Raw genomic sequence first — 13,572 nt, forward strand, 5'->3', positions numbered from 1 at the left:
TTAATTACAATACTATCAACAAGATTTACTCAAAATAACCACCATTAGCATCGATCACAGCTTCAATTCTGCTTCGGAACCTCGAACAAGCTGATGCTACAGTCTCCCTGGGAAGGGCCGCAAAAACTGTTTTAATTTTATCCATTAACTGGGCTTTTGTATTACTGGAAGTGCGATTGGTGTCTTTTTCAACTGCGCCCCATACAAAATAATCCATGGGGTTAAGGTCTGGGGAGTTTGGAGGCCAAACATTTGGACTGGTGAAGTCGTAAAAATTTTCAGACAACCATTTTTGACTTTTCCCAGAGGTGTGGCAAGGGGCCGAATCCTGCTGCCATACATACGGCCTACCATTGGCTACCCTTGTTATCCAGGGCTTGACTACAGTTAGCAACTCCACGAACAAAGCCCGAATTCCAATGCCAGGGTTCTTCAACACCTGTTCCTGCAGATTTGCGAGGAATTCTGCTGTACGAACGCAATCAGATCGTCTGCTAGGGATCTTTCTTCTTGCTACATCCTCGTAGTCACCATTGCAAGTCTCTAGTTCATGCCTGATTGTTTTTACTGTATTCAGGGAGCATTGGGCAGCAGTCGTAATATCCTTATTTTGATGGCGGGCACGAATCATCATGATACAAGTTATTCTCTTCCATGATTCAGGTGGGTTCCAGCTATCCATCCTTTCTGACATCTTGTATATGAATGAAGAAGGGTCCAAACTTTTAAATGAAGAGAAGTGTGTGTTAATACATGTAACTTACGGAAAAATATAATTAATTATAAATATGTCAAATTTATCCCGAACACCCTGTATGTTCTTACTTTGCCCCTTTAAGCCAGTCCTTATAAGGACTATAAGGATAAGGGAATAAAAGGCGTTAGCTGATTTTGATTTTTTTAAATTAATTAAGCAATAAATAACACTTAATTTTATGCAGTTGTGATTATATATATATTTGATGTTGATTTTATATATATATTTGATATAATATTTGATTTTATATATATATTTATGTTGTAAACTGTTCTGTTTCTCTGAAATTGGCAGATGGACGACGATGTTTAAAGATTTAACGAATTCCAAACTATTGTCTTTAGAGGTCACATGCGCGTCTCTTAGTTACTACTTTGGGCCACCATCGATGTCAATATTATGTCAATATATATTCATGATCGATATATATATATATATATATATCGATTATAGAAATGTTTAACTCACTTTATCTCAAATGTATTAAAGCTTTTTCTTCTTCTTGCTTGCTTCCTTGTTTTTTTTTTTTTTTAATTAAAAGTAAGACTGCCTGTTTATTATGATTCATCCTGGCTGCAATGAACAGCCCAGTTCCACTTGGTTTTATACACACCAACAATGATGTTTGTAATGTGTCTAATTTCGGCATTTACTTGTGTTCTTTTAATTCCCTAATAAATATTCCTCTTTCCATTGCTCTTTGTCTGTACTTTTTTATGCCAAATAGTACGAAAGTTTACTAGTAAATATATATATATCGATTATAGAAATGTTTAACTCACTTTATCTCAAATGTATTAAAGCTTTTTCTTCTTCTTGCTTGCTTCCTTGTTTTTTTTTTTTTTTAATTAAAAGTAAGACTGCCTGTTTATTATGATTCATCCTGGCTGCAATGAACAGCCCAGTTCCACTTGGTTTTATACACACCAACAATGATGTTTGTAATGTGTCTAATTTCGGCATTTACTTGTGTTCTTTTAATTCCCTAATAAATATTCCTCTTTCCATTGCTCTTTGTCTGTACTTTTTTATGCCAAATAGTACGAAAGTTTACTAGTAAAATTACTTTTACTTCAATACTTTAGTATTGAAGTAAAAGTAATGATTTTTCAATAATAATATACAGTATTTAATTTGCAGAGAGCTATAATAATTTATTTGTAAACAGGTGAATAAACAATTCGTCTGCCAGTGCAGTACAATAAAAATACGTGCTCTGCGCACTGTTGTTTTCACGGCTTTCTTAATTGCATTAGTTCAATAAATACGTAAGCAATTAATTCGTTCGTTTGCTTAGCAGTTATCCAGTTCGATACGTTTAGTTCAGTGGTTTATTTTGCAGCCTTTCTTTAAGTTTACAGTGAAACTGGAGCTAAGGTAATTTGATTGCTTATCTTTACTTTTTTTTTCGTTTCAAAGTACATACAGCAATAGTATCGGAAGTAATAAAATAAAGTATAATGATATTTCTAATGACATTTTTTCATAATGCATCAACAGTTACTTTTTAAATATGTTTAAAGTAATATCACTTGCATGAAATACTTGTTCTTCTGCTTAGCAGTTAAGTTTAGTATGCTCAGTCAGCAACTTTATTCCGTCGTATTTCCTTTGTTTAATTTTATTACTTTTGTTAATTGACAAATTACAATAACTACCGACCAGAATGGAGTTGAGGTAATTTTATTGCTATTTTTTACTTTGTCAGGTATATACGGAAATCCATTAAAAGTTTACTGCTGTTCATGATCTCAAGTAGATGCAAACATGTTAATGAAACTGTGTAGAGTTACTCAGCCAACAATCAACCCTCATAAACGAGTATTTAAATATTAATATTACCGTTCAAGGCCTTCAACCAGGAAGCTTTATCGATCAATGATGACAACAGCCAAACCCACACTTAAAAAGACAATCCCAGTTTAGAGCTAATCGTTATTTGTAGAGCTAGTTATCTATTATTGTTGCTGGTAACTGAAAGCGGTGTCTTATAGTTGTTGAAGGATAATTGGTAGGTTATATTCAGGAAGTAATGATAAACATGATGAATGTTGGTCAGTCTATTTAGGATAATTGAACTTCTTACTAGGTCATCTAACTTTTGATTAACTGGCAGCTTTCACTTTCACGATTTTTCATTGGTATATCGTGAAATGTGGTCAGAATGGAAAAAACAAAACAATTTCCCCTTTAACCACAGTTGCTAGGGGAAAAAAAGGTTGATGGTTGAGTGGAAAGGTCGTAGTTTTCACACGGGAAAATCCCTCGCTGATAAGCAAAAGGCCAAAATGCCATTGTCATCGTTAACGACGAAATATAATCATTAACATAGCAAACGAATTCTCGAAGTAGGAAGATTACCAAAAAAAAAAAGGCTTTTACTAATTTTTAAGAATTTCTGTAACGAAATGAAAACTTGCATTATTTCTTTCTTTTGTTTGTGCTTTATTCCATTGCACTAATTCCACTGATTTGGTTATGTAATCTTTTCTAGTCGGAACGTCTAGGGGCGCAAATATTCTGAATTTTGTAATTGGTAAGTTTATTATTATTATTATTATTTTATTATTTTTACCTAACATTATACGAAGATTTCGTTCCCATCATATGATTGGAATGATGTGAACATTCATGTATAAATATATGCTTTTAGCTATCTTTAAGTAAAAATTGGCTTCTTATTTTCTCTTTACTGAGAAAATGTAAACAGGTTGCTTTGTATAAACAATTTCCTAATGAAGTTTGTGTTTTCTTGTTGCAGTATTTGTTCTTCCCAGAAACAATAGTCCGCGTCATAAAAAATACAATACGGTATGTATATAGATATCCGAAAAGACATTTTCGAATTTGTCCATAAAGCCTGGTTTACATGAGGACAACATTGGCATATGGCTGCGTGCGCAGCTCATTCAATGCTTGTACTGTAATCGTGTTTTGTTTTTGTTTTTGTATGGTCATCAGACATGAAAAGCGTCACACGTTCGGACTGTGAATTATGTAAACATTCAGATAAGTACAAAATTTGACTAACACGTACATAATTTGAAGAGCTGTTTGTCTCAAATGCTAAATGCTGGCAGTTCTATTCAGAATATTCGTTCATACTTTTCACGTATTGATTTTAAAAGTAATCATCAAAGTGTATTATTTCGATATGAAATTTTTTGCTTCCCATAACAAACCATTTCCTTTCGCATCTGCTTGTGGTGCCTTTGCTCGCCAATGCCAAAATCTCTTCTGTTGTCAGTGTCGATAACTTAGAGCACTACGACACCCCAATCGTAGATTTATTTATTAATAAATTGGTTACTAATTAGGAAAAAAAAGAATTTTTTTAAAATTATTTTATATAGGCAACAATCCCACTTAAAATTTCACGGGTCGCCACTGCTGTATACTCTCCTAGCTGTATGTAAGAAAATTAAATGCCGATTACTTTCAAATGTAAATTATAAACATACTAAACTTCAATGATAGCGTATTAAATAAATTATTAGCATAAACAATAAAAATTGATCAGTCAAAATTTTACATTTATGAAATAAAGAGACATTGAAATGGAATTCTCTTGTTTAAATATCATTATTTTATTAATTGGGAGATCTGGAATCTTCATTTAAGCTATAAATAGTAGTCTCTTATCTCTCGATTGTGTTTTATAGTCCATTTGACGAAATGTTTGTGAAATATCCGCATTTATGTTGTAAACTGTTCTGTTTCTCTGAAATTGGCAGATGGACGACGATGTTTAAAGATTTAACGAATTCCAAACTTATTGTCTTTAGAGGTCACATGCGCGTCTCTTAGTTACTACGTTGGGCCACCATCGATGTCAATATTATTTTCGTGGAATTCTTCTTCCTTTACGTATTATTAGGCTAATGGTCCGTTACGATTCGAAGCCGGAAATCCCAAAGAATAGGTCTGTCAATCCTTATTTCGAGAATGTCCTATGTCTATAGATGCGTGTGTTCACGGGGCCGGTTTGTATGTTCTGAGGAACGAAAAAACCGAGTTTCCGGAATCCTCTGCTTCCGTATGAGACCTGCTAACTCACCTTTCGTCGAAGGATACGAGATAAAGGTTCCTAACATCACGGACGGGAATCGAACCCAGGTCTTTCCGACCAAAGTGCTTTGTCTATACCGACTGAGCTCCGGAGGCCCTTTTCGTGTAAGTAAACTAGAAATGTCGTCATAACGTTTTCGAAATAAGTAAGAAGAAAATCCATTTTTTAATGATAAACTGGCAGGAGTTCATGGCTCCTTCCAGCTTATCATTAGAAAAAATCCCGGTTGATAAGAACTTCCCAATTGTATGATTAATAAATAATATATGTGTGTGTGTGTGTGTGTGTGCGCGCGTGCGTGTGCGTGTGTTAAAGATAGCAAGCAATTTTATAAGGCTAGGTTTTAATCCTTTTTCCCAAGTAAGAAAACAGACAAGTATGTCAAGTTTGCGCCTGTACGTAGTGCAAGACCGAGGCAACTCTTGCAAGTAGTACGAGACTGAGGCAACTCGTGGTAAAGGTGAAGTAAGCTCCGATATCACTTTCCTTAGTATTTTTTCCCTAATGCAAAGCACAACCCCTTGCGGAGATGTATGATGCTATGCGTTAAAGGCAGGGGTCACTACTCAGACCGGTTTTAACTTTCTACATATATATATATATATATATATATATATATATATATATATATATATATATATGTGTGTGTGTGTGTGTGTGTGTGTGTGGCAGATTTATGATATGATGTTGATCTCCTATCGGAGAATAAAATCAGACCATTACGACATTACTAACAAGCCAGATCATACCCACACACACAATTGCTATATTAGACGCTAGATAAATCTTACTTGATATCAGAACAAAAATAGCTAAACCATCAACGTCGGTCTGACACTAAAGCCACTGTGCTGTGTGACAAACATTACGTTACAAACAAATTACGTCTTATTGACACACACTTATCCATTCAGTACTTAACGTGGTCCCTTTGAAAGCAAATGAAACGGGGTTGCTTGCATTGAAAATAAAGTGTAGTAGACGCCTCCTAAAAATATCATGCACTGATGATATCAGAGATTCTGAAGTGAGACAAAGAATCACTTCTTTTGCTGGCCAGAGATAACATCATAAGCAAGATTAGAAGGAAACAACTCGTCTGCTTTGGTCGTATCATCAGATCTAATGGCCTTCTAGTCCAAGATCCTCCGAGTCCGAGGGACGTATTCCAGGAATTCGAAAATGAAGATCTAGAATAAGCTGAATAGACTGTATAAAAAGAACAAACGAGAGATGAAAGCTATATGTACATCAAGAACTGACCTCAGGATTTTTGTGAGGACTATTCTATCTTTTCGGCCTATTATGAACTATGGAAAGAAGAAAGTTTGAAATTCAGCTCGTGTATCATTACCGGAATTCTATTTTAATAATTTCATAAAATGATTACTCCACAGTTAACTTGATACCAAGAGATTGTGGCTAAGATCCTTCTTTATACATTCATTAAAAAACTCATTTTATAAAGTTATTTCTAGCAGTAAAAGTACATTTACCTCAGAAGTTTTATTTACACTATATTGACAAAAATATTGAACACCTAGTTGTGATAAAAAATGCGTTTTAATTAAATTTCTAGTACATAGTTGGACCACCTTTGGCCTAAATGATAGCAACTACCCTTCGGGGCATGCTTTCAACCAATTTCTGATACGTCACAATAGGAATATTCCTCCATTACTTGCGCAAAGCTACTCCCATTGCTGATGCTGCGGTCGGAAGCAACTTCGGCGTTGTAATTCGTCCCAAAGATGTTCGATGGGGGTTGAGATCAGGACTCTGAGCCGGCTAGGCCAACCCATTGACGATGTTTTGTGGAAATCAGTCTCGGACACGCAGTGCAGTATGGCATGGAACATTGTCGTGCTGAAACATGCAAGGGCCACTGCCTAAATCTTTCACAGCGTCAGAAGGGTGAAGTTGTACAGGTAACCATCAGACTTCATGGTTTTCGGCACGTATACCAATGGACCAAGCCCCATCTAACTGAAACATAATCTCATTAATAGCCTCCACCAAACTTAGCAGTCGGAATGATGCAGTCCTGTTGGAACCGTTCCTGGGTAATATCCAGATCCAAACACGACCATCAGAGTGAAACATTTGGAAGCCTGATTCATTGCTGCACATAATCCTTTTTCAATCATCTACAGTCCAGGAAAGGTATGAAAGAAACCAGTTCAAACGTCGTTATGCGTTGAAGGGAATGATGTGTATCTTGTTCTCAGCAGCTCCCATGATAACCTAAGGCATGAAACTCTTTGCAGACAGTTATAGTGAAGCCAAATGTCCCTGCAGCGTTTTCCAAGTTGACTACGATGTCCGCCGCTGATGACGTGCGGATGCTCGACCATTCGAGCATCCGCACGTTTCATGACCATTGATGAGACAGACCTCGTCGATCTCAGTCCGTGAGTGTCGGTGGTCTCCCGGGGCGTTTTCTTTCTGTGGTAGCACCATCAACTTTCCATCTACGAATGACAAGCAACGGTGGATTTTTGGTATAATGAGACGAGTAGCAATGTCACAGACAGAAAGACCGCTGATATGACAAACAACTAACATCCTGCGATGGAAGTTTATCAGTTCAGCTGAACGTGCCATCTTAACATCGAGTTCATTGCAAAACATGTAGCACATCCCATCTTTTATTACAGGACTTACGCAGACACTCCCTGAATATTCGTATGTGGTCGGATCCGAAATTTGCATAGCACGTAAGGTGTCCAAATACTTTTGTTAACATTGTGTATATAAGACTGTAAAGCAATACTTGCTGCATTTGCTTTTTTTCTCGTCTACTAAGAATCAATTAATTGTGAAGATAGACAGGGAAGAAAGGGAGGAGGAGTATTGTTAATGGTAGCAGATGAGTTGTGCCCATCTAAGGTGGAATTGCAAGGTGCAAATAGTGGTCACGGTTTTGAGGCGGTATGGTGTGAGGTAGAAGTAAACAGGATGAAATATTTAGTTGGGTGTTGCTATAGGCCTGGTAATATGGAGGGTAATGAGAAGGAAATGTATAGGCAAATTGAACTAGCTTGCAAGAAACGAGTTTTCATTATGGGCGACTTTAATTATGGTAATATAGACTAGAAGCAAGAGACTGTATCTGGGGGTAAAGAAAATGAATTTTTGGAGTTTTTGAAAGATAATTTACCTTAGGCAGCACGTAACGGAGGGTACACGAGGATCAAGAGTATTGGATTTGATCATCTCATCAGATGATGTTATTATAAATGAGGTGTCAAATCTTCCAACAGTTGGTGAGAGTGATCACGTGCAGGGTGACCAGACATTCGAGGACGTCTGTTAGAAAGGGATATATGTGGAATTATAAGACTGGTAATTACGAAAAGCTCAGGAAACAGCTTGCGATAATAAATTGGAAAGAGGAACTGGATGGAAAGGATATCGATGCTGCTTGGGCCATACTCAAGAACTATTTGGTGGAGGCAATATCAGAGTGTATTCCAAGGGTCAAGAGGGTAAATAGAGTCGGTGTAAAATGGATGAATCAAGAGATAAGGTATGCAATCTGGAAGAAGAAGGTATTATGGAAGAAACACAAAATGAGTATTTATAACAACCAGTTGCATGAGAAGTACAAACAGCAGGCGCGGAAGGTGACTAGCTTGATAAGGGTAGCAAAAATGCAGTATGAGCAGCAGTTAGCTAAAGCGGCCAAAAAAAATCCTAAGGAGTTTTTTCGATATGTCGCCAGTAGAAGAAAGAATGATTATGGTATGATGGGATTGATTGGTGAAAACGGAGGAATGATAACCGCTGCGGAGGATATAGTTGAGATATTTAGTGAGCAATTTCTAAAGGTATTTCATTCTTGTGAATGTGGCACCATGCAGAACTTGAAAGCAGTGGGAAAGGAGGAGGAACTGTTAGTAAGTGAACAGGAGGTATATGAGGAATTGAATAGACTTGATGTAAATAAGGCTGTGGGACTTGATGATATTTCACCACGTGTCTTGAGGGAATGTGCCAGAGAGTTAACAACAGCTTTTGTATATCTTTTCAACATGAGTCTCTCACTAGGTCAAGTTCCAAAAGAGTGGAAAGAGGGTAAAATTGTTCCAATTCATAAGGGAGGTGATAAGAGTAAGGCTTTGAATTATAGACCAGTCTGTGTGTCTGGAGTTGTGGTCAAGGTATTAGAGAAGTTAGTTGGGAATAAAGTTCAGAATTGGGTTGACAACAGAAAAATACTCTTTGGCGGCCAACATGGATTTACTAAAGGAAGATCGTGCTTTAGCAACCCAACCTGCTTACTTTTTATAATAAAGTGACAAATGCGTTGGATAAGGGTATTGCATATACAGTGGTATATTTAGATTTTACAAAGGCGTTTGATAAATTGCCACATGACAAGCTGGTAATTAAATTGGAACGGATGGGGCTGAACGGTAGATTGGTTCACTGGATTGGAGATTGGTTGTCTGATAGATATCAGCGAGTTGTCTATGGAGGAGCGATATCCCAGAAGAGGAAAGTTATTAGTGGTGTACCTCAAGGGTCTGTTTTGGGTCCATTGCTGTTTAATGTGTATGTAAATGATTTCTGGAGAGGTCTGAATGGTGATGTGCAGTTGTTTGCAGATGATGCAAAGTTGGGCAGAGTTATCAGGAGTAATGTGAATGCTGTAGCTTTGCAAGAGGACTTTAATACACTGTCTGAATGGGTAAATAAGTGGGGATGTCGATTCAATCTTTCAAAGTGTAAGGTTTTGAAATTTGGGAAGCAGAGATGGGATGTAAAGTACACAATGGGTGCGAATATCTTGGAAGAGGTAGAGGAAATGAGAGATCTGGGAGTGATTGTAGACAAGGAACTAAAATTTCGGGGACATGTTACTAAAATAGTGAAGACAACACAGCGGATAATGGGAATGATGCGGAGGACATTGACTTGTAGAAGTAAGGATGTTATGGTTCCTTTGTATAAGGCTTTGATCAGGCCACATATGGATTACTGTGCACAGATCTGGTCACCTGGTTTTCAAAAAGATGAAATTGCGTTGGAAAAAGTTCAGAGGCGATTGACTAAGGTGGTTTCTGGTCTCTGTAATGTAGAGTATGAAGACAGATTGACAAAATGCAATTTGCAGAAATTGGTGGATAGAAGGAGGAGGAGGGATGTGATTGAGACATATAAGCTGTTAAGTGGTTATTACCAGATTAACGTCGCACAGAATGGGCGAGGATAGCAGGAGAACAAGAGGTCATTCCTGGAAGCTGTATAAGGTGGGTGTGAGCAAGGGAGTGAGGAGCAGGTTTTTGCATGGAGAGTGGTGAGTGATTGGAATGCTTTGCCCGAGAGTGTGGTGTGTGCAGAGACAGTGAATATATTTAAGGCACAGTATGATAAACTGTGTGTATAACAGTGGACCTCCCACGATGAGTCTTTGACTCCACGGAGGTTTTTATAATAATAATAATAATAATAATAATAATTAATTCAATGTGAACTTTTTTTCCACAAATAACACGGATATATTTGGAGTCACCAATACAGTATTTCTAATTCTGATAATCTTATGTTGGAAGTACGTTTTATTCAAAATGTACTTTACTATCCTCCAAGTTTTATTTATCCTGTACTTTATTACATTTATAATGTTTTGTTGCAAATATGGGAGGAAAGAATGTAAAAATCCGAAAAATAGCATGACATCATTTATGAGCTACCATGCTTCACGAATTTCTCTGATTGCCTCTATGCAAGCTGAGTGAAAGTTTCCACAAATCGTGACCTTGTCCCCTTCATCCCCAAATTAAAAAACCATCAATTTGAATCTCAACTTAAGTTCCATAGCATAGCACACTGACTATCGCATTCCAAAGCATAGAAGTTTAGTAAAGTATCTATTTTTAGCTACTGAAAAGCATTCCTGATTAGAGCTAAATGCATAAGGACCAAAATCACTTATCATCTTTCAAGGAAAGGATAATTATGTTGGTAGGTTGTACCAGTTACTCAATCTGGTATTCAAGGACGATGTTTTGGCAAAAAGATTAAGTGCCCGTCTCTCTAAGAGGAGGGCAAGACAACTGATGAATGTGCCGTAACTCCAAAATAATATTAATGACTAATTGTGTATGTGTGTGAGGATTTGTGGACGTCGAAGGACAAAATAATAACGAGTGTGGGATGCGTATATAACTTAACTATTCAAACAAGCTTATTTTCTGACTTATTTATTCCTATGGAGTTTCCTTCCTTTTCTCCCCGTCCCTATTGGGGCGAGTTGATCACCCTCATGGGGGGGGGGGTTAAGTATTTATGGTTGTAGATCCGTGTGTTCACGGAATGAAAAATCCCAGATAAACTGGGGGGGGGGGGGGAAACCCCGCTGTCCACGCCCGGATAACATGGCTAAGGAAGATCCGTAAGTTCCTCATGTCGACGACGGGAATCGAACCCAGGACACCCTTTCCCAGACATATGGTTGCGAAGCGCAAAGCCACTAGGCTAACCGCGCGGACAATTTTTTTTTTTTTCTAACTAAAGTATGGCATTGTGTTTTGAAAAAAAAAAAAAAAAAAAACCCATGAAATTACCTCTGCTTCAAAATAAACAAACGAACGGTACTTAATATTGTATTATTAATTTAAAAAATGTTCATGTTAGCCTGCATGTTGCTGAAGACGTTTTAAGAAAGTATCCAAGTGCTCTTGCAAGAAAGCATGTTTCCCCGCTCAATATTATAAATAATAATTTCCAGTATACTTAGTATATTTTAATTGAACTGATATTATAAACAACACTGACATTTATCATGTTTTTACATGATAAATATCCTCCGGATACACTCAGGTTTATTTTCTCCTCAGGATAAACTAAAAATACAGCAATTGTATTGGAAAAAAAACACCTTAAAATACAGACATTGAGTCAAACTAGTAAAGAACGGATTTTCCTGTGATCCAGAGAATCGGATCGCAAAATATCATTACTGTGAGATTTATAGCATTCATATCGCTGATCATGTGTTTGATGTAAAGGAAGAATGTACAAGTATCCGGTCTCTTTGTTGACATCTTCATATTATCACCTTAAAATACCGGGTAATAGTCGTGTTATTATTTTCGTTGATATTGTAACATGTCCTGTGGACCTAGCAGTTTAATTTGAATAAAGAAGTAGTAGGTGATTCCTGTGACAGGCCTTTAATAAAATATTATGTTACTTAACTTGGAGAAATACACCGTTGTGATCGATACTGGAACATCCCCTGATTTAGAATGAAATACCTTATATCAATATGTATCTTGTCGATAAGATACATTGATATAAGGTATTTCATTTGGTGTTACCTTCTTAGTTTCTTTGGTGTTACCTTCTTAGAATCGCCTAAAAGCATTCGCACCCACGTTGAGATTGGAACCTCACCGCCTGTTGGAAATCGGTTACGGTAATTACTTGGCCAGTCAGAACAGTATAGGAAATGTTTCAATGAATGCATAATGATCTTCGGGTTTGCTTTTAATTATTTTCCCACTTATGTAATGTAGTGCTGCTGATCTACTTTTGGATTTTAAAAACGCCCCCAACACAAAATACTCCACCATGAGATTTATTTTCAAACCTAGAAAAACTTAGTGATTTACTACGTTTTTGTGATAGAATTCTTAGTGTATATTTATCTACTCTATAATGTAACATGATAAGCCTTCTTTTGTAACGTTTTTGTGTCACGTTTTTTGTCAGGTTATTTGAAACGTTTTGAAACTCAGGGGCTAGCCTGAGTGTCGAGTCTTCAAAATTCGAGTCATCAGAATTCAAGGAGAACCGGCGTACCAGTCCGGAACTCGGGGGTGGGCGCCGTAGGTACCAGGAGGGAAACCCCCCTTTCGAGTCATCAGAATTCAAGGAGAACTGGCATACCAGTCTGGAACTCGGGGGGAGGGGACGCCGTAGGCGTCAGGGGGGGGCGGAGCCTCCCCTAGTACAATAAATAAATAAAATTGCATCCGTACAGTTTTTCTTGTACTTCAAACAGGAAAACTAATTTAGTAGCCTTATTTGACACCCGTAGGGTAATAAGGCCCGTTTTGCTAGTTTTGAAAAAGCAATCTTGCTGCAGTACATTATATATTATTATTGTCTTGAAAACGAAAATCAGTCCGGCTGTTAATTTCGCATTTTGATAGAATATATTATTCGAAATTAATTATCCTTTATTTATTTATGTTTATCAAATAAAATTCCTTTAATTATTAATGTTAAGCAAGAGGTATTGACCTTTTTCTTTAAGTTATCTTTGAAGCAACTGCCGTTAAGAAATTTATTTAGTTATGGTCAGGTTTAGAGTGCCGTTTTTATTTTTATTTATTTTTTTAACAGACGTATCCTTCTCGTGGCTTGTAGCTGGTTACGAGGTAAATGATGCTAAAATTAATTGAAGCAATTCACTACAACATGCTAATAATTGTTTTTCCTGTGTTCAGCTGAAAAAAAAAAACTGATGTATATCTGGCTGATTTTATACGATAATAACGTATTACGGAGCGTATTATCACTAAGCTGATCCTGTGCAATTGGCAGTCATTAGTGCGTCTAGAGATTTTACTCCAAGTAAGATAAGCCTACTCAGTTAAAGTTGAGTAACACGAAGCCTTAATCAACCGATGTAGTGATAAACACCACTGTACTTATTCTGCAAATAACTGCTTGTAAAGATCTCAAGATATAAAGCACGAGGACTTTTCGTCAAAATCTCCATTTGGTAGAC

At 36.9% G+C, this 13,572-nt stretch overlaps 1 long non-coding RNA gene across 1 annotated transcript in view; it reads left to right on the plus strand.

The window, feature by feature from the left end:
- Window positions 1–2,023: 2,023 nt before the first annotated feature.
- The window catches only part of LOC150102393 (uncharacterized), a 191,058-nt gene continuing 179,509 nt past the window's right edge, over window positions 2,024–13,572 (plus strand). Inside the window, exons 1-2 of the long non-coding RNA XR_016548920.1 lie at window positions 2,024–2,134; window positions 3,252–3,293. This is a non-coding gene — a long non-coding RNA (uncharacterized LOC150102393). The remainder of the gene's footprint in view (window positions 2,135–3,251; window positions 3,294–13,572) is intronic.

The sequence above is a fragment of the Typopeltis vanoorti genome, chromosome 10 (genome assembly GCF_054136105.1).
Source record: "Typopeltis vanoorti isolate ZY-2024b chromosome 10, IOZ_Tvanoo_1.0, whole genome shotgun sequence".
In the NCBI taxonomy this organism is placed as follows: domain Eukaryota; kingdom Metazoa; phylum Arthropoda; class Arachnida; order Uropygi; family Thelyphonidae; genus Typopeltis; species Typopeltis vanoorti.